The sequence below is a fragment of the Eumetopias jubatus genome, unplaced genomic scaffold (genome assembly GCF_037043125.1).
Source record: "Eumetopias jubatus isolate StellerSeaLion01/CBP00866 unplaced genomic scaffold, mEumJub1_p1.0 scaffold_5, whole genome shotgun sequence".
Classification (NCBI taxonomy): Eukaryota; Metazoa; Chordata; class Mammalia; order Carnivora; family Otariidae; genus Eumetopias; species Eumetopias jubatus.
The window spans coordinates 136247394-136274362 of NW_028274811.1; the positions used below are offsets into that span (position 1 = coordinate 136247394).

At 39.0% G+C, this 26969-nt stretch overlaps 1 pseudogene; it reads left to right on the forward strand.

Annotated features, from left to right (window-relative positions):
* Positions 1 to 20764: 20764 nt before the first annotated feature.
* Positions 20765 to 23111, forward strand: LOC114204838 (calpastatin pseudogene; annotated as a pseudogene).
* Positions 23112 to 26969: the final 3858 nt, after the last annotated feature.

Here is a 26969-nt window from a genome sequence, read left to right on the forward strand (position 1 = left end):
CAAATATAACCTTTCCTATGTTCTTACATTGCTCTGATTTTCCAAAAACTATATCTTTGTGATAGCCAAAGATGAGATAATCAGTTTACTTTGAGGCTTCTCATAAGATAGTTCCATTAATAGGATATACAGTAATTCTGTTTGAAAAGCCCTTGTACCTGCATCTGATTACCTATATTATCAAAAGTGTATCTTTTAACTTCATCTATCTATGCTTAAACAATGGTCATTTATTAATGTTATATATTATTATAAGAGTATGCATTATTTACAAATAGTGTTAGCCAGTGCCCCCAAATGGTACGAAGGCATGTTTCCTAAGCATTCTTTTCATAACTGCATGGAATGCAGTTTCACCCATTATATTTGCAATAAGATTTATTTATTTTTTAAAGATTTTTATTTATTTATACATGAGAGACAGAGAGAGAGAGAGAGAGAGAGAATGGCAGAGGGAGAAGCAGGCTCCCAAGGAGCAGGGAGCCTGATGCGGGACTCGATCCCAGGACTCTGGGAACATGACCTGAGCCGAAGGCAGACGCTTAACCATCTGAGCCAACCAGGCGCCCTGCAATAAGATTTAAATATGTAATGACAGTGTTATATCTGTTTTCAGAACTGAGATGACATTTCTTGTAAGCAGACTTTCCCTCAGTTTAAAATTTTATGAGGTCCCAAAACTTAAGCAGTGTGTGAAAATACCTATCAGTCTCTTTGGGGTATTGTTCATTCAGTCTTTCATATCCCTCCCTAGGCTTCCCTTTAAGATAAAAGGGGCTCATGTGATCTTGTAGAGTTGGGAGCTAGAGGGCTTCTTGGAACAGTGATGATCCTGGATTGTGGCAGAACTGACATCTGCTGAGTTATGTTCAGTCCAGTTGCTTCCGTGAATAGACTTGTTAACTATGGTTGATATTTTTGGCTAATAAACGCGTCCTCTCTTCTTCTCAGTTCATCCAGGTCCTTCCTTTGTTAACTATTCTGCTTCAACCTCACAATTCTTCTGAGGTTGCAGATTTTGAGTGTGGCCACCTTGTTGCCTTTTGAGTGCCCAATAGCCCTGAGTAAAGACTCTTTTTCCCTTCGTGTGTTTAGCTCTACCCATTCAATGACGTTTCATATATTCTCCATAGCCTGATGGAAGCTACTACTTAAACTGTGGACAGACACAAGGTCCTTGGAAATAACAAATTGTTTGCACATAACACATATAGTCCCATAATCCTGTTAATTGAATTAATATTGCAAAAATACATCCTCCTTTTCTAGGTTAATAATTCTTTCCACACATGAATAGCCTGTTACTACAGTCAATGTTCAAAGATTTTCAATAAACATTTTTAAGGAATGTTTACATCAAGAGTGGTAGGCTCCCTTAAAGTTTTTGCTGCATATGATGAGACAGATGGAGAAATTCATTTCTTTAAGCATGATATTTATTCCATCTTTCTATGTTATTTGAAATCCATTCTTCCCCTTGCCCCTAGGGGATGCCTGTCATCTAAACACATGTTTGAAACTAGATAGAAAGCATATGTCTGTGTATCCCATGGGTCTGACAAAAGGGGTGAAATATAGATAACTGCATCTTCAATTGTGCAAAAGGGAGTTCCCTTTTTGCAACTGATATTCCTTGCATAGTGTGCGATGCAATGTGTTGTAGTCTTCTGGTGGTTCAATTATCATTGCATTTCATTTCATAACTAGATGGGTCTTCTTAAAGCTAAGGAATATTGAAACTTGGCATAAATATCTCGGGGGTGTAATTGTATCTAAAATCGAATTCTTCAGCCTTCTCACAGGGTGCTCCTTGTGTTTCAGAGCAGCAATAGGTAACTCTAGTGATAAATTTATCCTGACCTTATACATCTTACAAAGCTCTTCATGGTCCCATTTTTGTTTTGCAGCTTTATTTAGGGCCACTCTTCACCCTTGTCCTCTGCGCTAACACATACACACTACAAAGTCTCAGCTATAACCCTTCTCTCTTACAGAGCTTTAACAAGCTCACACTCTGCCCAGAACTCCCCTCCCCTGCTACCCACTTGCATATGCCTTCCCTCCCTGAGCTATCCCACTGCTCATAATTTGGCTGTCACTCTGTTCTTTGTGTCTCTCTTATCTCCAGAATATGTGGCAGGTTCATTAGTTTGGCCATCCCATTACATTGGATTATATGTGGTTTATTTGTCTGCATCTGATATTAAACTACAGGTTTCATGGTCTCCTGACCTCATCTCAAGCCCTGGCCCCATGCCTTCCAATGTTCTATTCTCAATCTAGTATGTTCCTATTACACTGGCCTTCTTCCAGTTCCTCGGTCTCCAGCCACCCCACCCACTCAGGGTATCCATATGCTTTAAAGCAACACCTTTATCCCTTTCCATCTGTAATGACCTTGCAAAATTTTACCCAAATTTCAGATCACCTAATGGATACTCATTTGGGGAAAATGAAGGTTAAAAAAAAAAGAATCTGAATTAGAGGAGGTGAGCCTAAATCATGAGCAACAATTATATTGCATTCTATGTTTGGCTTATAATTTGGGTTTAGAGGAAGGATTATCAGTGACTTAAGGACCTAGAAGAATTAGGTTAGTTTCAAAAGTATATTAAATACACCATAGTACTTTAAGAGGGGTTCAAAGTTCGATCATATAAAATTATGCATTGCATCACTACAAAGCAATAAGATGATGGAAGATGGGAGTAAACATCAGTCACCTTATATTCAGAACTGTGTTATCAAGGGATACATTATCATGCTGGCTGATTCACTCCAGTACACCAGTATAAATCTGGGGTTCATTAAGAGATAACAGAAATCGTGGGGCACCTGGGTGGCTCAGTCTTTAAACGTCTTCCTTCAGCTCAGGTCATGATCCCAGGGTCCTGGGATCAAGCCCTGCATCAGGCTCTCAGTGGGAAGCCTGTTTCTCCCTCTCCCACTCCCCCTGCTTGTGTTCCTCCTCTCGCTATCTCTCTCTGTCAAAAAAAAAAAAAAAAAATCTTTTTAAAAAAGAGAGATAACAGAAATCTCTATGTTAGGCAGAAAGTTGATTTTTATAAAAAAGTACATGTTTGAAATATGTTAGGTAGGGTGGGAGGGGCAGGTACTATCTGGACTTCCTGGAATGAGACTCAGAACACCATCAAAGGAATGGCCAGCCAAAGGATTTTCTCCCTTGGGACAGGAAGGAGCATGGGAAAAAGGGACTGACAGCTCTGGAATCATTCCATCTTAATCAAAATCTGTGGATCAAAAATCCCCACAACACAGCTAGCTGCAAGAGCACATGACCTTCAGTACAACCCAGGTATCAGGAAGCTCCAACCGGAAGGGATGGCTTAGAACCATGCCCTCCTGTCACATCTGCACCAGTAAATGGGGTGATTTGACATCATCATCCCCTCTTTTCCTGCTTAACTTTGTTCACAGCTGAATCCAAATATCTCAGAACATATCTCATTGACAGAAAATAAATCATGTGAAGTCCTACCTTGACAAAATGTGGAAAACAAATTTTGCTCTGTAGCCTCTGCCAGACTCACAGCAACACTAGAAGGAAGTTGCTTCACAGTTGCTCAGTGAACCAGTACACTTTATAGACTGATATTTAGTGTTAAAATATATTTTTCAAATGTTAATCTGAACCATTCAAAATTGCTATTTTTGTGGAGCAAAAATGAGTGAATATTGGCAATTTTTTATTATTCAAATGATATGCAAATAAATACCAGTTATGAAAATAACAACAAACATTGGTTATTGATAATCAGCCATTGGATAGTGATAAAATGTTACTTGTAAATTTTGAATTTATACTCTGAACATATATAAACTATTGCTCATAAAGAAAGAATATTTATACAAGTATAAATAGATCAAAATATTATTGTGTTTTGATTGCCTTCTTTTTACCTTGGCAAAGGGGGATTCTGCCCCAGGGTTACAGCCATCGCTGAACACAGGACACCTGACCTGGGGCAGATGCCATCAACAGCAGTTTATTAGGCATGTGTACTCACAGTACACATGGATACTGTGCCATATGGGGCCACTCAGGGGTTGTACTTGGGAAGAGTAAACAAGTGAGGGCTGTGGGAGGCAGGCTTGGTAATAACAAATGGATTAGATGATCTCCTGTTCCTGCAGGAGGATGTGATTGACTTTAGTGACTGATCCCGTGGGCTATTGGGAAGTGACATTTGCTTGCCTGGTTCCTGTGATTGAGACAGTTGTTTGGCTAGAAGACCTTATTCGCGGGCACACGATGGGGAGGGGAACTTGCCATTAAGACTTTCAAAGCCCTCCTGGTCAAGGCACACACAATACCACAGTACACACAATACCAGGACTTAATTTTAGGCCTTTTGCCACAAATGATGGTATGTTTGAACATTTCATAACGTGAATACAATGCTTTTATAATTTGGAAGTAAATATAATTGACAAAATAAGTTTCAGACTTCTTGTAGGAAACCTTTTATACTGCTCCAAGCTTTAAATTTAAATTAACATTAAATGAAATTATAAATTTAGTTCCTGTCTCACTAGCCACATTTCACATGTTCAGGTAACCACACGTATGTGGTTAGTGACTATTGTATACACTACCATTGAAACAAAGAAATGGACACTCAGATAGTTATGTTTCTAGCCTAGGGGATGCAGAGATTACAGCTTGGTTCTAAACTTGCTTAAATGATCAAATATTTACATTTCTTGTTTGGGATCATATGGCTAGTTGGGCTAGCGATGGAGAAAGTGATACCTCTCTGCAAGAGAATACATTGGAGGAAACACATACATACTTTGGAGAACCAAATTAAAATTATGTAGAAATAATTTAGATGAAGTAAGAAATTGAATCTTCTCTACATAATTTAGAAGTTTTATTCTAGTTTTAGTAATAAGGACATCTTGAAAATAATGTGTCCTCCCTAAACTTTAAACCTATTCTCAGTGCCAAGTATAGTGCCTAGCAAATATTCATGTGTACATGAATGGAATTTATCATATGCATCCATCCATTGATTCATTCATTCATTTAACAGTTTTTAGCAATGCAGTCTAAGCACCAGTTTGGTTGCCTTGGGATAAAGTTGAATGAACCTGATATATTTCTGCTACCTTGTGGTAAGGAGCTTGGGTCTTTTCTGTATGATCAGTGGTTGTTAAGACTGTATTATGAAAGGGAATGGCAACATGACCAAACACAAAATTACTAACTTCTGAGGACAGCAGAGGAGGAAGAATTTAATTATAGTACAGGGATAGGAGACTGATGATGTACAGCTGCACCCTAACAGACTCTAAGCCAAGGGTGGGTGGTAGTCCAGCAAGGCCAAAGAAATGACCCAGAGGCAGCAGTTGAGACACACGTCTGTTGGGGGAACTTAGGTACAGGGAGTCCAGGAGCAGCAGACTGGACAAAGTATCTGCTGCTGGGATCTACATGCAGCAAGCTTTTATAGCATAGCAGCTCAGCCTAGGGACTATCTGCAGCCTCTCCCTCCTTGCATGGCCCACATTCCAAAGAGATCAAAGCCTGCCATCAGAACTCTTTTTGTTACAAAGGAGACACTTTGGGTTTGCCACTCATGGAGCGCCTGAACTTGAATGCCGAATAACATGTTCTTCTACCTATTCTGCTTGATGGGAATATAGAGGGAGGACAGGATCTCTATAGTCTCAAGATAATGATCTTCAGGAACATTCTGGGTATGCTTTTGCAAGCTAGCTATCCAGCCAGCCCATACCATATAGCCCACCCCCCACACCCTGGATGACCCATATATTCGTTACGTGCCCCTCTTCCACAATGTCCCTGGGGCCAGGTATGCCAAGGTACATTGCAACCAAATCCCACAGCAACAATACAAGCTGCAGCATCCAAATAATACAGCACAAATAGCTAAGAAACTATAAAAAAAAATTTCTCCGGGGAAAGCCTGTAGTTACCACTAGGGGGAGTTCACTACATACCCAACAGTTGGTCTTATTCTGTATAGAAGTGCAGTCAGGGCCCAATCAGCAAACAGGTTTCCCATGGAGAATCTAAGGTCAAAAAGTAAGATGTTTAATAGGCACCAGAAAAGGCAAGTCATGATTGTCTAATAGAATTCAGGTGGTGGTGTTCTGGGCTAACACCACCCCACTGGTGGCTTATCTCTAGGTTTATAGCTCCAAATTGTTTGCCCTCCTCTCTGTTATGAGGTGGGGCAAACCTGAAAAGGATAATGGAGGTATTAACAGTACTCCATAAGGTGATCATGATAGTGTCCTTTTTTAATGAGAGGCCTGAGGTTTTGTACCTTCATTTGCTTCGGTGGAGTGGGGTGGAAAAATGGAGTGATGATTAGGTTCTGTTTTATCCTTATTCCTGATGGGGCTGAAAACCCAAACCATCGTGGACTTGTCTGCCATTTCCAGGGCCATTTAATTGTATGTTCCCATATAGATAGATCTTGTGGCAAGGACAATAAAAACTAACATTGTGTCCCTACCTGTGGCAAAGAACATCCTTCTTGTCTGCTGCCTCCTTGTATTCTAAGGGTGGCATCAGGTCCTTAGATGAGTAGAGAGTAGGCACTGGACCAATTGGAATGTACATGTTCATTTAATATCCGTATAGCTGTTGACAGGTGGTTTGTCTAAAAGGCCCGTGAACAGGTTTCTTGTCAAAGTTTTGTTTCAGCAATCCATTCATGTGTTCTATCAATCTACTCAGGTTAGAATTGTATGGTAGATGGAAATGCCAATAGATGTCTTGAGCTTTGGCCTTCTCTTGCATTTCACATCCTGTAAAATGGGAGTCTCGGTTACTGTCAGTGTCAGTGGGTAGCCTGTATACGGCACGCTCCTGTTCCAGATCACAGATGGTGGCCTTCTGCATAGCACGCTTCCTGGGGTAGACTTGCAGGAGTTCCGAATAAGTTTCAGCACATGTCAAAGCATAACGTCAGCCATCAGAGAGGAGCAAGGGACTGAGGTAATCAATCTGCCATCTCTAAACAGGGTGTTGCCTTCTTACTATCTGTCTAGTATCTCTTGGCAAAGGTCACAGTCATTCCTGGGCACCGTATGGGCATTGTTGGCAGACAACTACAATGTCTTTGTAATGCAGCCATAAGCACCGGTTTTTAGCAATAGCCTACTAGGTCCATTGCCCTTGATGTCCCATCTTCTTGTGTAGCCAGGTGGCAGTGTCTTCTGCTGGCACATCTCCTGGAAGAGAAGCCATGTGGCCAGTCCTTTGTAGGCTGCCCAGCTATCTGTACATAGAACAGTGAGATCAGGCTCCTGGAGCAATGCCAGCCATGCTCACAGTTCGGCCCATGGAGAGTCTATCCAGATAGTTCAGTGGAGGGTTGGATGGCAATGGCAATCCCAGTGCAGGGCTTGCTCCTTGCTGACCCATTAGTGTACCAGGCATGCTCAGGAATTGTCTGTCTCCTTCCTGCACAAAGGATGGCAGCTGTGATGGTCTACTGCCTCAGGGAATGGTTACCTTTTAGAGGTGACGTAATCACCGGGCCTAGAATGGAGTGGAACTCCACACCACCAGGCCTCTTAGTCAAGAGAGGATGTTGTTGCAAGTAGGCATGCCTTTTGGCTGCAGTTTAGGTTTGGGCACTGCGTGATTTGGGCTTCTGGAACGTATCCTTTAGCCATCCTGCTATAGGATATGGAGCGTGAACAGTCGCTGGGATCCCTTTGGGGATGTTTTCTACTTTCTGGAAGACATGATAAGTAGCACACAGCTATTGTCCTAAAACACTGTATTATGTCTCAGCTCCTTTCCACAACTGTGACCAGAAGCCTAATGGTACTTGTTTGTGCCCTTGCTGTTACCACAGGCCCCATCCAGACCTTTCTGGGAAACTGGCTACATCCAATTCGCATGGCTGTCCCTGTACGAGAACACCTAAGGCTTGGATCTGTTTAATGGCTACCGTGGCTTGGTCAAATGCCTCACATTCCTTTGAGGACCAGTCCCATTGGACTTCCTTTTTTTTTTTTTTTTTTTTTTTTTTTACGAATAGAGCCGGGCAAGGGATAAACGGACATGAGTACCCTAAGAGACCTAGGAAAGTTGGCAACTGCTTTGAGGTGTTAAGACATGGGTATGCCTGTATTTTATCAATATCAATGGCCCCTGGCTGCAGGGACAACTTTTGTCTTACTGAAGGAGGTAACACCTGAGTACTTGACTGATAAGCCAGGGCCCTGAATTTTCTGTCGGTCCACTGTTCATCCTCTTTCTTGTAATGCTCCAGCAAAGCCTGCAAGGTGTCTTGCAACACAGGCAAGTCTTCACATTTTAACATTACATCATGAGCATACTGTGCCCATCTCACTGATGTGGGGAAGGAGAAGAAGGATTGTTTAAGGCCATCATCCCTTGACATACTTTGGGACCATGCAGGTAGCCTTGGGGGAGACTTGCAGGGTTTATCATTGTCCCTCCTACATGAAGGCAAATTGATCTTCATTATCAGAAACCTGTATTTGTCAATGTCTTTTCTATGAATTTCCTGGAAGATGAAGTACTTTTGCAGGAACACATTTTGGCGAAAGTATCAGGGTAAAACAATGACTCTGTAAATAACAAAAAACTTAACAATGCCCATAGTTAAAGATCTGGTGAGAGTTTCTTATAAACCTGCAAAGAATAAAACATAGAAACTTTGTTTCTCTGGGCAGATAAAGAAAAATAAAACGACTTTGTTTACAATTTCTTGTCAAGAGGGACGCCTGGGTGGCTCAGTTGGTTAGTGTCTGCCTTCAGCTCAGGTCATGATCCCAGTTTTAGGGGTAATTACTATTTAAAAATTTCCTTTGTATTAAGGGTCAGAAAACCTGGGGCATTTGTCTGTTTTCTCATCACTTCCTAACTGGGCTTTGTTGCAAGTGCCCAGATATTAGGGGCAGTTTGTGCCCTCCTACCTTTGCAAAACAACACACCAGAATCTCTAATTTATTATCTTGTTCTCCTATCTTGTCCACCAGTCCTGAGGCCATCAGTCTAGGGGCACTTTCATGCCCTTTTCTAATCTTAGCTAGTCTTTTAACTTCCAGACATGAGCCTCAGCCTCCATCCTAGCATTGGTGGTCAGATGGACTGCCCTTAGTGGAGGCCAGCCCACTGTGGCTACCATATGCTTCCCTTCATTGCCACAGAGCACACTTCCTCCCACAAGTACATTAGACTGGTTAGCATTTTCAGGGTGTTCCCTGAGCTCCTGAGTACTCATCGAGCATTCTACAAATATCTGACATGTGGACCACCTCCCTCCCCCACAGAGGGCAATGGCCAACTCAAGAATTCCCCCACAGATTTCCCTTTTCCCCTTTCCAACATTACGGGTTTTCCTCTGGCCTCTGGGCTGGCTTGCTCATTGGGTAGCCACACCCACCTAACTCTAAGCCAAGGGTGGATGATGGGCCAGCGAGGCTGAAGAAATGACCCAGAGACAGCAACTGAGACACACGTCTGTTGAGGGAACTTAAGTACAGGGAGTCCAGGAGCAGCAGACTAGACAAAGCATCTGCTGCTAAGATCTACATGCAGCAAGCTTTTATAGCATAGCAATTTAGCCTGGCGACTATCTGCAGCCTCTCTTCTTGCATGGCCAGTGCTCCAAGGAAATCAAAGCCTACCACGGAACACTCTTTGTTACAAAGGAGACACTCCAGGTTGGTCATCGCCAAGCCCCTGACCTTGAGTGCTGAACATGTTCTTCTACATACCCTGCTTGATGGGAATATAACAGGAGGATGGGATCTCTACATTCTCAAGATAGTGATTACACAGGGACATTCAGGATGTGCTTATATAGCTAGTTATCCTGCGCTTCCCATACAGAGGACATCCTGAAAGAGTTAGGCATTGAGACAGAACTTAAAGAATGAACAATATTTTGACAAATAAATTTAAGACAGGATTGCATAATGGTAGAGGAATGAAAGAGTGAAGGAATTTTAGGAAATGAAAAATTATTTGGAAGAGGTGAATTCAGGCTTACAGTGTTGTATTTGCCTAGAAAGAATGCTAGAAGGTAAATCAGGTCATTTGCTGTTACCTTCAGTGATGTGTCTTTGCAGGGCACTTGTTCTGCTCCTCTCTTGCATACCCCACACTGAATTCTGGAGTGTGAAAATATTCTTCAAGGCTCTGCCATTGCTCCTTCTGCAAGACTATCTCTTGGTCACAGCTTTCAATAATCAGAAATGCCCTCTGTTATAGGCTGAATTGTGTCCCTCTCCAAATTCATATGCTGAAGTCCTAACTTCTATTATCTCAGATGGTGACTGAGGATAATGTCCTTAAAGAGGTCATTAAATTGATGAGGTCATTAAAGAGGGCCCTAATCCAATAGGCTTGTGTGCTTATAAGAGGAACTTTGGGTGCATACAGGAGCAGAGATACAGGGACAAGACAGTCATGTACCAGCCAAGGGGAAAGGTCTGGATAAGATCCTTCCGTCACGTTCCTCAGAAGGAACCAACCGTGCTGAACCTTGATCTGAGACTTCAGGTCTCCAGACTGGGAGACAATGAGTTTCTGTTGATTAAGGCACCCAGTCTGTGATACTTTGCTATAGCAGCCCTAATATACCATCCCGATGAACTTTTGTGAGTCATAACAAGGAAATCCATTGAAGTGGAAGCCAAGCAGTTTCATATGCAAGGGGAAGAAGGCAGGAGTGACTAGAGCTGAGCTCTGGCACACCCTGCCCACAGGGTCAATCCTTGAAGAGTTTACTGCTTCTCTGTAAAGACTGTAAGGTTCTATAATTAGAGGTATTAGTATTATGTCCTTCCTATGTTTTTACTATAAAAGAAATCTCTACTTATAAATGATAGGATGTTAATAGTATTTAGTAGTTGTGTGAGGTTTAAAATGTTTGTATTTAGTAGGAGAAAAGCCGGCAAGCTGTGCTCATCCCCATATATTTTAACAATTGCTGATTAAGGAAATCTTAAAGTTGAGAAATCTGCAGAGGACCATATTTTTCTCCTTTACCTCTATGGATTTTCTGTCTTTGCAGAATCTCCCCTTATGAAGAGTAGATATTTATTAACACTTCTTATTTCTTGATTTTCTTCTTCTCTGACCTATATCCTAATATAAGGTGTCTGGTTATGTAGGAATTTCTTGGTTTGATTAAAGTATTACTATTCAGTGCAGTGAGGAGATGGCAGTACTCTATGGGATGTAGACAAAATGGATTGCTTTAAATCTAGGGCAGTGCAATTGGGATTATCAGGGAAGGAGTGTAAAGCAGTGATATGAGCGAGTAAATGCTAACTTTATATAATATTCATCTTCCCTTCATTGCAGACAAGTTTGGCTTGAAATTTGTGGTGTGAGTTTTTCTTGTGAGTGATAAACATAACATCACAGCACCGTCTATTCTCTATGGTTGAAAATATTTTTCCATGTAGCTTTTGCACAGCAAAGGAAACAGTCAACAAAACCAAAAGACAACCAACAGAATGGGAGAAGATATTTGCAAACGACATATAAGATAAAGGGCTAGTATCCAAAATCCATAAGGAACTTATCAAACTCAACACCCAAAGAACAAATAATCCAATCAAGAAATGGGCAGAAGTGGAGCCTGTGTGGCTCAGTCAGTTGGGCATCTCCCTTCGGCTCAGGTCATGATCCTGGGGTCCCAGGATCGAGACCCACATCAGGCTCTCTGCTCAGTGGGGAGTCTGCTTCTACCTCTCACTCTCCCTCTGTGCTCTCTCTCTCTGTGTCAAATAAATAAATAAAATCTTAAAAAAAAAATAGGCAGAAGACATGAACAGATGTTTTTCCAAAGAAGACATCCAAATGGCCAACAGACACATGAAAAAGTGCTCAACATCACTCGGCATCAGGGAAATCCAAATCAAAACCTCAATGAGATACCACCTCACACCAGTCAGAATGGCTAAAATTAACAAATCAGTAAATGACAGATGTTGGCGGGGATGCGGAGAAAGGGGAACCCTCCTACAGTGTTGGTGGGAATGCAAGCTGGTGCAGCCACTCTGGAAAACAGTATGGAGGTTCCTCAGAAAGTTGAAAATAGAGCTACCTTATGACCCAGCAATTGCACTACTGGGTATTTTCCCCAAAGATACAAATGCAGTGATCTGAAGGGGCACATGCACCCCAGTGTTTATAGCAGCAATTCCACAATAGCCATACTGTGGAAAGAGCCAAGATGTCCATCGCAGATGAATGGATAAAGAATATGTGGGGTGTGTGTGTGTGTGTGTATATATATATATATATAATGGGATATAACCAGCCATCAAAAAACCGAAATCTTGCCATTTGCAATGATGTGGATGGAACTAGAGGGTGTTATGCTGAGTGAAATAAGTCAATGAGAGAAAGACAAGTATCATATGATCTCACTGATATGAGGAATTTTTAATCTCAGGAAACAAACTGAGGGTTGCTGGAGTGGTGGGGGGTGGGAGGGATGGGGTGGCTGGGTGATAGACATTGGGGAGGGTAAGTGCTGTGGTGAGTGCTGTGAATTGTGTAAGACTGTTGAATCACAGACCTGTACCTCTGAAACAAATAATGCAATATATGTTAAACAAAAAAAAGATAGTAAGAAAGGAAAAATGAAGGGGGGAAATCGGAGGGGGAGACAAACCATGAGAGACGATGGACTCTGAGAAACAAACTGAGGGTTCTAGAGGGGAGGGTGTGGGGGGATGGGTTAGCCTGGTGATGGGTATTAAGGAGGACATGTACTGAATGGAGCACTGGGTGTTATACGCAAACAATGAATCATGGAACACTACATCAAAAACTAACGATGTAATGTATGGTGACTAACATAACGTAATAAAATAAAATTAAAAAAATAAAGAAGTTAGAGTGAGAATGGGGACCACGCTGGTGGTGGTGATAGTAATAGTAATACTGATATTAATAGATATTTTGTTTGTTTGCCCATTAAGTTTTTGTATGCCTTGGCTAGGTGATTGTATATTAAAATTCTTTGAATTTCCAGAAAAAAGAAGAAAATATTTTCCATGCAATTGAAAAGAAAAAGGAAAGCAATATATTTGCCATATTGTTCCAGCTACTAAGATTGTAACAGTTATACTCAGTGATAATATTATTTAAAATCATAATTTTTGTATCTCCATGGGCAGACTCAAAGAGCATCAAAGAACTATATGAAATTAGCATTTGACATACATTTAAAATAGCAAAAGTGCTTCACTGCACACAAGGCATCGTGAAGTAGTCTAATAAAATTAGGACTTTTTACAGTTATATTTACAACTATAAATTTGCATCTTATGCATCTGATATTTTAAATAAAATAATGTCCAATTAAAATTTAAAATCCTTACAATTATTTTTGTGACCATATCTTTAATATTTAAATTATAACAAAAATTATGTCAATAGTAGAAAGGTCATTTTAATTTTAATGTCATTATATGACAAAATAAAAAATTGTTGTCGGGGCGCCTGGGTGGCTCAGTTGTTAAGCATCCGCCTTTCGGCTCAGGTCGTGATCCTAGGGTCCTGGGATCGAGCCCCATGTTGGGCTCCCTGCTCCACGGGAAGCCTGCTTCTCCCTCTCCTGCTCCCCCTGCTTGTGTTCCCTCTCTTGCTGTGTCTCTCTGTCAAATAAATAAATAAAATCTTTAAAAAAACTGGTTATCAAGTGTCCTTTCTTTTTAAGATTTTATAGAAAAGGCTGCTGTTTTAATGGTAACTGGGATCTGTTTTAATCAGGTATGGTAAAGCATGCGGAAATGAATGAAAATGACAGTCATAAAGGAAGACATTTTTACTCACAGTTCCTTAGAAATGGAAGGCACAGCACCTCATGCATGACCACATGCGGAAGCATGGAGTTGGTCAGGAGGTAGAGGGAGCAAGGGAGACATGGGGGAAAAAGAACATATGAAAATCTTTTACTGTTTCCACAAAAAGGATGGGTGAGACAGAATAAGCAGGTTTGGGATTAGCTAGTTTGAATAATTTCAGTGGGCTTTGAGATGCATGGGCTTTCCTTATTCATCTAGTACCTGGCCTTGGTTGGCTAATGGCCCAGAATGTAGGAGCCCAGTAAAGCAGGTGGTTATTGGTGGGCTTTGGTTGGCTTGCATATGAAAAGTACACTCCTTATAAGTTGTTTGCTATTTTTAGAAATGAGCTAACTACGAGGGGCAGTACCTCCAGGGTCAACAAGCATCTACAAACAAAATATAGAAAATAAATAACATAGTTCGTATAACTGCATTCACTTGATTTCCTTTATAAAACAGTGTGATTTTTAAATCTATATTTTTTATATAGTTGCTATATTGAAAAAGTAAAAACACTGAAATAATGGTAAGGTAAACTGGAACCAATGAACTAAATTCTTATATTGTGCTATATTAGACATAAAAGACCTTCCATTTTTGATTTAAATGATTAAAGTCACTTGAGCTGAATAATTTAAAATAATGAAGGAAAAGCAGACAAAGAATATTGTCAGATTTTGTTTGAAGACTTACTTAGCTGTCAGTTTCAGTACTTTTCTGTATCAGGTTTGTCAAATCATATTAAATCGAAACACTACATTGGTACATTTCTTTGTTATAAAGTACTTTCCTCAGAGTTACATCATTCCCAATTCTAGAATATATTACATGATTTTTGTTTTTGCCATTAAATCTTTACTGTGTTGGATGTTGTATCAGAATCAGTTATCGAAACCAATTGACATTTATATTACCAGATATGTCTTTTATATGAAATAGATGATAGATTTATGTAACAAGTTAAATATATAATTTTGTGAAAAACTAAACTTTAGTATTCAGGATTTCATGCCAATTTTAGACATTGTTCTCAAATGCTCCCATACTGTCTGATGTTGCCGTGAGGTGTTTATGTGTATGGACAACAACACACATGCATATGTTTGGTTTCGCTAGCCCTAAGGGAAATAGTTTTTACCTTCTTCAATGTTATACCTGACTTTTAGCCATTAACCAAAGAATAGTTCTTTCTTTATAGACTTTTTTTCATCTCTAATATCTATCACTGACGTTTCTGCAACTCCTAGACTCAGTATTTGGCTCAGCTTTATGTTTTTTTTTTTCTTTCGATTGTTATTTAATATATTCCTTGTATTTTTTGTTTTATGTATCCTCAGTATTCAGTTTCATTCATCTGAAAGCAGAATTATAGTAATTCCCTTTATCCGATTCAGAACACCTCTGCTTTTTATTTCTATCGCTCACTGCCATATGTGACTTACATTTTATTTCCACTTTTTACCTTATTATCCATCATGTACTCTGTTTTAACAGTCAATATTATTTCTTGTTTGATTGCTTGATCAAAAATCTGTGCATTTTTCTTAACATATATTTCCTCTTAAATAGTCTCATTCACTGTTTGTCCACAGACACGGCACTATCTGACACCAAAATTAGGTCAGGAAATCCTCACAAATACTTGATTTCTCCAAACATCCAGATCTGGATGTAGAAATTGGAAATATTAGCCTCCTCACTGTATAACCGATGATTACAAATATGTTATAATTTCCCATAGTCAGTATATCTGGTGCTAAGTAAGGCTTTTCAAATCTGCATCAGAAGGATACAAACTTTCAGCTATAAGATGAAAAATATCTGAGGATCTAATATAAAACATGGTGACTATAGCTGATAACAGTGCATTGTATAATTTAAATTTGCTAAGAAAGAAGAACTTCAATGTTCTCCTCTCCCCCACCCACCAAAAGAAAGGTAAGTATGTGAGGTGACAGATACTTTAATTTGCTAGATAGAGAGAATCCTTTCACAATGTGTAACTGTATCAAATCGTTACAATGTACATGTTAAATATCTTACAATTTTTTTTAAAGATTTTATTTATTTGAGAGGGTGAGAGAAAGAGAGCATGAGCACGGGGAGGGGGCAGAGGGAACAGAGACTTCCCGATGATCAGGGAGCCCAAGGCAGGGCTCAATCCCAGGACCTGAGCCTGAGTCACACACTTAACCAGTTGAACCACCCAGGTACCCCATCTTACAATTTTATACATCAGTTGTAGCTCAGTAAAGCTGATATTTTTAAGTCCCTACAGGAATTTAAAAGAACAGGAAGTTGTTGGTCAAATTGTTAGTTTTCACTTTTCACCCTTTGCCTCCTCAGTAATTCTAATCTTATCTCTACTTGTATTGATTTAGATTATGACAAGATTTTTTTTGGTCTAAACTCTAAATCTGGAAAGCAAATAAAGGGATAACATTGGTCAGTGGATGAAGATTTTTATGTTTAGGGCCACAATGTCCTGAAGGAACTAGTATTGGGAAGAAAGGAGGCAATTCCAGGACTATAACTAAAATTATGTTTCAGAGGAGAAGGAGGGGTTGACCTGAAACAGTAAGAAGAAGAAGATCATGGGAAGAAGCAGAAAAGTGGGTCTGGCTGGGGTCCCCAGTAGAAGAGGTCTGATGAGGTCTGGTGAGGAGAGACTGAGGGCAGGCATGGGCAGCAGCTATGTGAAGCTAGTCGTGGAAGGCAGCTGTCTTGCAGGTCACTCTATAAAGGTTTCCCAACTGAGTGCTGGAGACGTGCTGATATTGGACAAGAACTGCTTGCAGCTTATTGTCACCCTTGCTCTGTATCTCCCTGTTGCCCTGGTATCCTTTTAGCAAAGTACTTCTTAAGATTACAAATGCATAAGTAAATAAAAAAAAAAGTAGAAAGGTGGATATTAGCTCCATTATTTTGGTATGATTTGTCTCTTATAACGAAGGTATTTTCCTCTATTTCCTGGAAAACTATAAAATGATTTCTTACATTCTGTAAATGTTTTCTGAGTTCATGTGAATATATAAATTGAGCTATAATCTTACTTAGAGGTATCTTTTAAACTTTGGGGTGAAGACACCGGGAAAAAAAAATGGAAGATAGAACTACAAAAATAGTATTCTGAATTTAATTAAATCAAAGTAATTTGTTGAGAAAATCTGAAGGATTTAATAATTCTATGATGTAATAGAAATAAAACATAAAAATAGAGGAAGGAAGCAAGATTTTTCAAAAGACCTTAGAGAGTATATAAAAATATTCTGTAAATAATCAGTAAAAATAAGTGGTAAATTTTTGTGCAGCTAAACAATATTCATGTTGAGTAACTTTATTGATATATTAACTAAAAGAAGTACATTGATCTTTCTTTCTTTACAAAAAGTAAACTTGCACTATACATTTTTCTAATGAGTAAATTTTTATCTCCCTTAATATTCTTCAAATATTTTATTTAATTAATTTATTTTTTAAAGATTTTATTTATTTATTTATTTGACACAGAGAGACAGTGAGAGAGGGAACACAAGCAGGGGGAGCAGGAGAGGGAGAAGCAGTTTTCCCGCCGAGCAAGAAGCCTGATGCAGGCCTCGATCCCAGGACCCTGGGACCATGAACTGAGCCTAAGGCAGACGCTTAACAACTGAGCCACCCAGTGCCCCTTCTTCAAATATTTTTTTTATTATTTTTTTAAAGATTTTTATTTATTTATTTGAGAGAGAGAGAGAGAGAGAATGAGAGAGAGAGAGCACATGAGAAGGGGGAGGGTCAGAGGGAGAAGCAGACTCCCTGCCAAGCAGGGAACCCGATGCGGGACTCGATCCCGGGACTCCAAGATCATGACCTGAGCCGAAGGCAGTCGCTTAACCAACTGAGCCACCCAGGCGCCCCCTTCTTCAAATATTTTAAACTATGTATGCAAAGCTCTGTAAGATTGTAGTACTGTATTATTGTGTAAATTTAAAAAAATGGAAGAAATATAGAGCATGAATTTGAATAAACATGTTTGTGAAATATAAACCATTGGTAGAATTTGTACCAATTTTTGTGAAGTTCACATATATCAGTAGTCATCTGGATGACCGTATTTTCCATTTTTTCACCCTCTGTGTTTATGTTGTTTTTTGCATTTTGGTTACCCTGGCATTCTTTTGATGATTAAGTATATGTCTATATATTATTTTAAAACAAGTGCTCCTTACTCTCTGAAAGCCTTCACAGATTTGAAGAGCTAGACAACTAGTGTTGTTTAGTCTAAGTTCATGGTGATCACTTATTCTTCCAATTTCAGTGTGTATTGTCTACGTTATTCATTAGATAATTCTCACAATGCTTTCAAATCCTTTACATGTCTCAAACAGAATAACCATGATGCAATGAAAACAGTAGTGTCAGCAGAGAGATTTCAGATCTAAAGCCAGCCAGAGATGGGCCTGCTCTATTAATACCCCAGTTTACTTACCCACAGTTATCTTTCAGATAAATCTCATGTGGTCAACCTGTTATTAAGAACCACCTGTGGAATCTCTCCCTTTTAAGAAGTCAATTGTTGATACAATGTCAGGAATTAAATGTTACTTTAGTATAAATACATTTTACAATATATATTTTTACTTTAAAAATGATACGTAAATTTTTTTAGATAAATGAAAAATCGCTAGAAAACAAAAAGAAGACAATAGGTATCACTCACAGCTCAACATCCAAAGATAACATACAATATTTTGATTTGTAATTTTATTTTCCATGTGTCCCTCCTAATTTTTAAGCTTAGCAAAGTCACACTCCATCAATTAGATAAATCATAACTCATACAAATAATTGCTTATTGTTGAACAAATTCTGTTTCTACTTTTGGAGTTCCTAGCCTTATATGATTCCTGGTGTCTTCTGCTATTCTTAATTTCTATGCCAGAGACTTTCCCAGTCTTGAACAGGTCAACTTCAGTTCTGTGTTAAGTTTTCCATATTGCCATTTCCTCTGCAGGTAACTTTTCCAGCAGGTGCTCACCAAGCTTGTTCCCTTACTGTATCTAAATCTCTGACCAGATGTCTCATTACCACTGAGGTCTTTTATCACTGTGCAATTATAGAGTAGCAAACCCATCAACTATCTATTCCCTTCCATTACTTTGCTCATTTGCTTTGCATAATCTTTATGTGAGCAGAAACCAGGTCCACTGCTGTATTCCTATTACCTAAAACAGCTTCTGGCACAGAGTGAGTGTTCAATAAATAGTTACTGAAGGGGCTCCTGGGTGGCTCAGTAGGTTAAGTATCTGCCTTCAGCTCAGGTCAGGATCCCAGGGTTCTGGGTTCAAGCTCTACATTGTACTCCCTGTTCAGCAGGAAATCTGCTTCTCCCTCTCCCTCTGCTCCTCCCCACCCCCAATTCTTCTCACTCTCTCTCAAATAAATAAATAAAATCTTTAATAAATTAATAAATAAATAGTTACTGAAGAATAAGTGAATATGTTTGTATATAATTTTTGTTTTCTTTGTGTAGGCTTTGTTTCTCTAATTAAATTAAAAGAAATTTGAGGGTAGCAATAGTGTCTTCCATTTTTATACATCTCCTCTCATACTTGGAAGAATGGTTTGACAAGGCAAAATTTTTAACATGGCATAGTCTCAATCAGTAGTTAATATTTTCAAAAACTTTTCTTTAAAAAGTCTTTTCCTATTATAACTATAATGATTACTTTTTTAAAAAATACAAAAAAACACCTGTATACCCTAAAAAGAGCAAAGAGATGAGAAAGAGCAGTAGTTGGAAATGAGAGATATGTCTGAGTGTCTTCCTTATATACCTTCTGAAAGTCTCTAGATAATTTTTTTTAGGAAAGTTGAATGAAGTACGAGCTAAGCAAATGAACCATTAAATTGTCGGAGGGTGTCCATCACTGAAAGAACACTCTGGCCATATGGATGAATTGACTGCATTAGTTTGGACATTTTATGCTGGAGATATATCAGTTCATCATCTTCCAAGGTGAATGGTATTTGTTGGGAAAATCTCCGACACAATCATATTTATCACCTTGGTAGGAATTTGAAGATGGGATATAAGTTTAACATATGACAAGAAGTTAAAGAAAGAATATTCAGAGGAATGTATTTTAATAGCTTGATAAGGAACAAATTACATAATTCTCATATTGACAAAATTAAACCTTAATAATATGTTAAAAAGTTGTCTAAACTGTATTTCATTTTAAAAAATATGGAATGTGGAAAATTACTGCTTGTTACAGATGATTTTATAGGGAATGGATTCAGTTACATAAGGAATACATTGGAAATAATCGGTTTGCTTTTTTTTTAAGATTTTATTTATTTATTTGACCGAGAGAGAGACAGCGAGAGAGGGAACACAAGCAGGGGGAGTGGGAGAGGGAGAAGCAGGCTTCCCGCCGAGCAGGGAGCCTGATGTGGGGCTCGATCCCAGGACCCTGAGGTCATGACCTGAGCCGAAGGGAGTTGCTTAACCAACTGAGCCACCCAGGTGCCCCTGATTGGTTTGCTTTTAAGAAAGTTTTCTTCTGGTTTTAACTAGTTTTGTTCCACATAAAGACATGTAGAGCGGTATACTGCTTTTTGGATTAGGTTAGAGATTTTTTTTTTTGATAATAAATCTAGACTAGGTGGACCAAGGAGAAAAATGATCAGCTAATATGCCTAGCATGGGAGATATATATATATATATCTCCTGTGGAATGTAAATCAGGGATCCTGGTTCTTTTAGAATTTGGTTTTCTCATCTATAATATGAAAGCCTAGTAAATATCTGTAAGTTTAGTATTCTAACATTTTGTCTTTTATAGATTCTTTTCTCAAGTAGTCACTGTCCCAATAGACATCAAGATTTTATAGGTAATCAGAGAAACCGCGGGGGCCGAGCCCAGCTAGGAATGCAAACAGCCTGAAAACCCAGCTGAAGTCTCTGGGCCCGGGAGTCGGACGCAGAGCATCAGCTTCTTCTGCTTCCACCAGCAAGTCTTCCAGTATGAATCCCATGGAAGCCAAGGCTGCAAAAACAGAACCTGAGAAGAAGTCACAGTCAACTAAGCCATCTGTGGTTCATGAGAAAAAAACCCAAGAAGTAAAGCCAAAGGAACACAAAGAGCCAAAGAGCCTATCCAAGCATGCATCAGATACAGAAAGCAAGCATGTTCATAAGGAAAAAGCAGCGTCCAGATCGAGTGAGCAGCTGACGTCAGAGAAATCAACAAAACCAAAGACTAAATTACAGGATGCAGTTTCTGCCGGCAGGGAGGGCATTGTTGCTGGGCTAGCTGCAGCATCTGCCACCCCAGCTAAACAGAAAAAGAAAAGAAATCATTAATGTCGACTGTACCAGTTGAATCCAAACCGGGTAAACCATCTGGAAAGTCAGACATGGACTCTGCTTTGGATGACTTAGTAGACACCCTGGGAGGACCTGAAGAAACTGAAGAAGATAACACAGTGTATACTGGACCTGAAATTTCAGATCCAATGACTTCTACCTACATAGAGGAATTAGGTAAAAGAGAAGTCACACTTCCTCCAAAATACAGGGAACTTTTGGCAAAAAAAGAAGGTATCACAGAGCCTCCTCCAGACTCTTCGAAACCCATGGGGCCCAGTGATGCCATAGATGCTTTGTCGTCTGACTTCACCTGCACTTCTCCTACCCCTGGTGGAAAGAAAACTAAGGAAGAGAAATCCACAGAAGAGGTTTTAAAAAAGGTCAGCCGGCCACGGTAATCAAAAGTCCTGCTTCACCCCAAGAAAAGAAAAGAAAGTTGGAGGAGCAGGACACAATGAGCGATCAAGCACTGGAGGCTCTTTCAGCTTCGCTGGGCAGCCGGAAGCCAGAACCTGAGCTCGACCTCAGCTCCGTTAAGGAAGTTGACGAGGCAAAAGCCAAAGAAGAGAAACTAAAGAAGTGTGGTGAAGATGAGGAAACCGTCCCATCAGAGTACAGATTAAAACCAGCCACAGATAAAGATGGAAAACCACTATTGCCAGAGCATGAAGAAAAATCCAAGCCTCTGAGTGAATCAGAACTCATTGATGAACTTTCAGAAGATTTTAGCCAGCCTAAAAGTAAAGGAAAACAATCTAAGCCATCTGAAAAAATGGAAGAATCTCAGGCTGCTGCCCTAACTCCTGTGAGCGAGGCCGTGCCTCGGACTTCCATGTGTAATATACAGTCGGCACCACCCAAGCCACCCACCTTGAAAGGCATGGCGCCAGATGATGCGGTAGAAGCCTTGGCTGGCAGCCTGGGGAAGAAGGAAGCAGACCAAGAAGATGTAAAGCCCATGGCGGATAAAGTGAAGGAGAAAGCCAAAGAAGAGGATCGTGAAAAACTTGGTGAAAAAGAAGAAACCATTCCTCCTGATTATAGACTAGAAGAGGTCAAGGATTAAGATGGAAAACCACTCTTGACAAAAGTGTCCAAGGAATCGCTTCCACCCATGAGTGAAGACTTCCTTCTTGATGCTTTGTCTAAGGACTTCGCTGGTTCCCCAAACTCTGCATCTCTTAAATTTGAAGACGCTAACCTTCCTGCTGTCATCTCTGAAGTGGTCTCCCAAACCCCAGCTCCCACCACACACTCTGCCGGCCCACCCCCTGACACTGTGAGTGACAACAAAGAACTAGACGATGCGTTGGATCAACTTTCTGACAATCTAGGACAAAGGCAGCCTGATCCAGATGACAACAAACCAATAGAGGATAAGGTCAAGGAAAGAGCTAAAGCCAAACACAGAGACAAGCTGGGAGAAAGAGATGACACCATCCCCCCTGAAAACAGACACCTCTTGGATAATGGGGAGGGCAAACCAGCAAAGCCACCTGCAAAGAAACCCAAGGACTCAAAGAAACCTGAAGATGACAAAGACCCCATTGATGCCCTGTCAGGCGATTTTGACAGCTGTCCTGCACCCACAGGAGCCTCAGAGAACACAGCAGAGGACAAAGTCAAGAGAACTGCTCCCAGCACCAAAGCAGCCAAGAATGGAGGTAAAGCAAAGGAGTCCGCCAAGGCAAAAGAGGAAACTTCCAAGCTAAAAGCTGATGGAAAAAATACAAGTTAAAGTTCACACTATTTGGTATCTGCCTATAAAATCTTCAGGTGGATGGTGACTTTTGAAGGACAAAGGTTTTGAACAACAGCAAATTTTTCTGGGTGGCTTCTAGACAGTGTTACTTGTCGAATCTTGACATCCTAAACATTGGTTATTCTTTTCCCAGAAAGAAAATGATTTTGTGTGGTTCATCTGTGTTATTGTACTGAGTGTTGATAAACTTTGAATTTTTAAAAAATGCCTTCAGTTGGGAGAGATGGGAACTTTATATTTCTACGAGATATATTTGATAGTTTCTTAAAGCAACACACAAAAAAAGGAAAAACCTTTGCAAACTTTTGCACATTCTACATACAGTGCCTGTAAATCTCATTCATATTTTCAGTTAGCACTTAATTCTTTTGTTGTGGTTAGCATTTGGAAAACAATGCTTTGAACATGTTGAATGTCCTGATTTCTCATGATCCATTTCCTCTTGGGCTTTGGAACTGTACTTGAGATTTCTTTGGGTTAATGTTTATAAGTCCCCCAACCTAAAATATTGTACATTGGGCACATTATCTCCTCTTGGGCTGCTAATAAATTGATAACCTGGACAGACAAAAAAAAAAAAAAAGATTTTATAGGTAATCATTGTTTATGAAATTTGCATAGGTTTCACTGACTTTCATTTATTTCATTATTTAAATTATGGCGATTAGTGAATTTAAATAGGATGAAAGCAATAACCAAATATAAGCATAGGAGACACTAGGTGATGTTACCTACAAAGTTATTATAAAACAGCTTTATTTTTTATAGTAATTAATAACCAACAAGGATGAAATGAAATATTCTGTCTTGGTTGGTTAAAAATAAATCTGAAGGAAATATGCTATATATTAACTCTTGCTGGAAAAAGATTTGTGTTTCTCCTTTTGTTTGTTTTGGTGACATTGCACCCAAATTTGCAAATACTAGTAATCTATTTTGGAGTTAGAAGAAATAAAATGAACCTTGGCTGTTTTCCATTACTCTTGGGACTTATCTCTGATAACCTAGTCTCGCACATGGGTATTCATGATGGAAAATTCTAGAGGAGACTTAGTGATCAGAGGCACCTTCAGAAACTATTATTTCAGGAAAAGCTAGTATGTTTTTGTGAGGTTTAAGCTTGTGCACATTGGGCAAAACTCACAAAACTCACTGAATCCCAAAGTGTATTTTAAATGTACTTTGTGAATATACTTAGTGAATTTAAAGGTACTTAATGAAAGTGTCTAGTGAAAAAGAACAACCTTTTCTTCAAAAGATAATCTGGTATAACAGAACAGCAGGAAGGCCATTTTGGAGTATACATTTTTGCTTAGATCTAATTTGTACACAGGATCTGCCTGTGTGAACCAAAATATCAGAAAACTATAGTTGGTGAAAAATTTGCCCTAGATTCAAAGTTCTGACATTTTAAAAATCCTGCCTAAATTTATTAAATCTAGTTACCTTATTTTTCAAAGGAAGGCTAGGATTTTTATTTTGAACTATTTGAAAATAAAGTCATAGTAGACAGTAATTTTTCTGAGGATATTCAAGGAAAGTCATGGCAGACTGAGTTTAATGTGTTTGTCTTTGGTTTTGTTTTGCTTTTGCATAATGAACACATTTTGTTCTCTTTTAAGTACCCGGATGCCAGTAATTGCATATCATAAATGACAAAACTTAAATATTAAAAAAATAAGTGTGCACTCCCTTCTAAATATCAATCTTTGATATATTTTAATGAATTATAATTTTTATTGAAATGTGACTTTCAGTTTCTTACCTTAAGACTTATATCAATATCCATTTTCTAACAAATAGATACCTACTTACATGCTGTTTTAAATGTTTGCAATTAGCCCACTAAATTTTTAGGTGAAACCAGGAAATTTCTACTCAGGGTATCAGTTGAAGTCAACAAATTGGTGGGCTTTCTCTCACCCAGCACATTTTGTGAAAAGCATCTTTTCTTCCGAGAGGCCATCTCTGCCACAACTTCACTGTGGTATTCTTTTTTTTTTTTTAAGGGAAGTTCTTTTTCTTTTTTTTAAAGATTTTATTTATTTGAGAGAGAGAGTGAGAGAGAGAGAGCACACGAGAGGGTGGAGGGTCAGAGAGAAAAGCAGACTCCCCGCTGAGCAGGGAGCCCGACGCAGGACTCGATCCAGGGACTCCAGGATCATGACCTGAGCCGAAAGCAGTCGCTCAACCAACTGAGCCACCGAGGCGCACTTCACTGTGGTGTTCTTTCTCTGTACCTTGGGTCTCCATCACTGGCTACTTTGTATTATTTGTGTCTTCTTTTCTATAGGCTCTCCCTTTTCCACTGAACTATGAGTTTGATTAGATCAGAGACAGTATGTCTCTATTTACTATTTTATGTGAAGTAATTAGCATTGTACTGGGCACTTAGTAGCAGGTTAGTAAATGCCATTTTGTGTTTATCTGTTTGTTTTGAATAAAAACATGTTGAACAAACATTTGCTATAGTCTATCAGGGATTGTTCCAGAAATTGAGAATATAAAGACTAGAGGAACCACATTTCTTTTTATTGTATAATGGGAGAGAGAATATATTAAGTATATAAATAAAGAAACAGAGACAAAGAAAGCTTCCATTTTGAAGGATTTTAAATAAAGCTGTTTCTCTACTAAAATTTGGTGGAGGTGGTGGATTAGTCATTAAAATAATAGAGTGAAGGTAAATCATAAGGCAGATTGTGAAAAGTCTGTTTAAAACAAATTATATTATCTTCAGAAGTTGTATCTGAAACAAGGAAATGTTCACTATAAACACTCTCCTCAGGAATACCAGGGCACCATGTTTCTGCAGGCTCTGGTTTTAAAATATGAACCTGTTGCGTATGATTGTATTTCTTTTTCATTTATATAGTTAATGGCCTCTAAATCACTCAATGGGTAATAAGAACCTAAAACATAAACTTGCGAGAACGCTTTGAAATATTAACATAGTTAATTGGATTTATAGTATCATTTTCTATGATAAAGAGCAAACAGAAAGGCTTTTCCTCCTTTTTCATTCCTCAATTACATTAGAAAAGACCTTTCAAAATTATCTAAATGATAGAGTCTGTCTATTAGCATTTTTAGGAAAAGGAAAAGTAAAATAACACTCAGATAATGATTTATGATATATAGGATTTAATTATATTAGTAAATGGATGTGCTATGTGATTTTAAATCCATAATTAACAACAAATGGGGCTTTCTTTTCTCCACCAATTCAGTCCTTCTAGTAACTAGATTTTTAAGGCAGACCAAGTCTTTTATGCTTAGAGAATAGAAGTCAAAGCCCCACCATAATACATTCGCTTTTGATATTATTTATTTAAGTACTCTGACAGGTGGCTAAACTTGCACTTCACTATTTGAGCGTGCACTTCTCTTTCATATATTATTAATATATTTATCTGCAAATGATTGTTTCCTATATTGGTTTAGACTGTTTGCTAAACAAAATTGAATGAAAATTATTTCTCAACTTGAATATTTAAAGTCCAATACCAATGGAAATTTCATTTTTTCTTGGCAATTTTCTTTCTTTTTTTTAAAAAAAATATTTTATTTATTTTTTTGGGAGAGAGAGAGAGAACATGAGAAGGGGGAGGGGCAGAGGCAGAAGCAGGCTCCCCACTGAACAGGGAATCCGACATGGGGATCATGACCTGAGCTGAAGGCAGATGCTTAACCGAGCTTAACTGAGCCACCCAGGTGCCCCTTCTTGGCAGTGTTCAAATAAATTTTGACTTTAAACTGGATTCTTCCCTATCAGGAACATATTACAAAAAATAGTGACTCTCTCATGGTGCAAAACATGAGTCAAATCCATGACGTGGATTAAACATGTCTTATCATGTTTACAGTGATGTGAACTTATTTAGAAAATGCCAGAAGATACAACTGATAATGCAAAGGTTAACCCACTTTTACCATTCTCAGAGAGCTAAGTTTTCTAACCAGAGTGGGTTTGTGGATATGATTCAAGATGTGAAACTT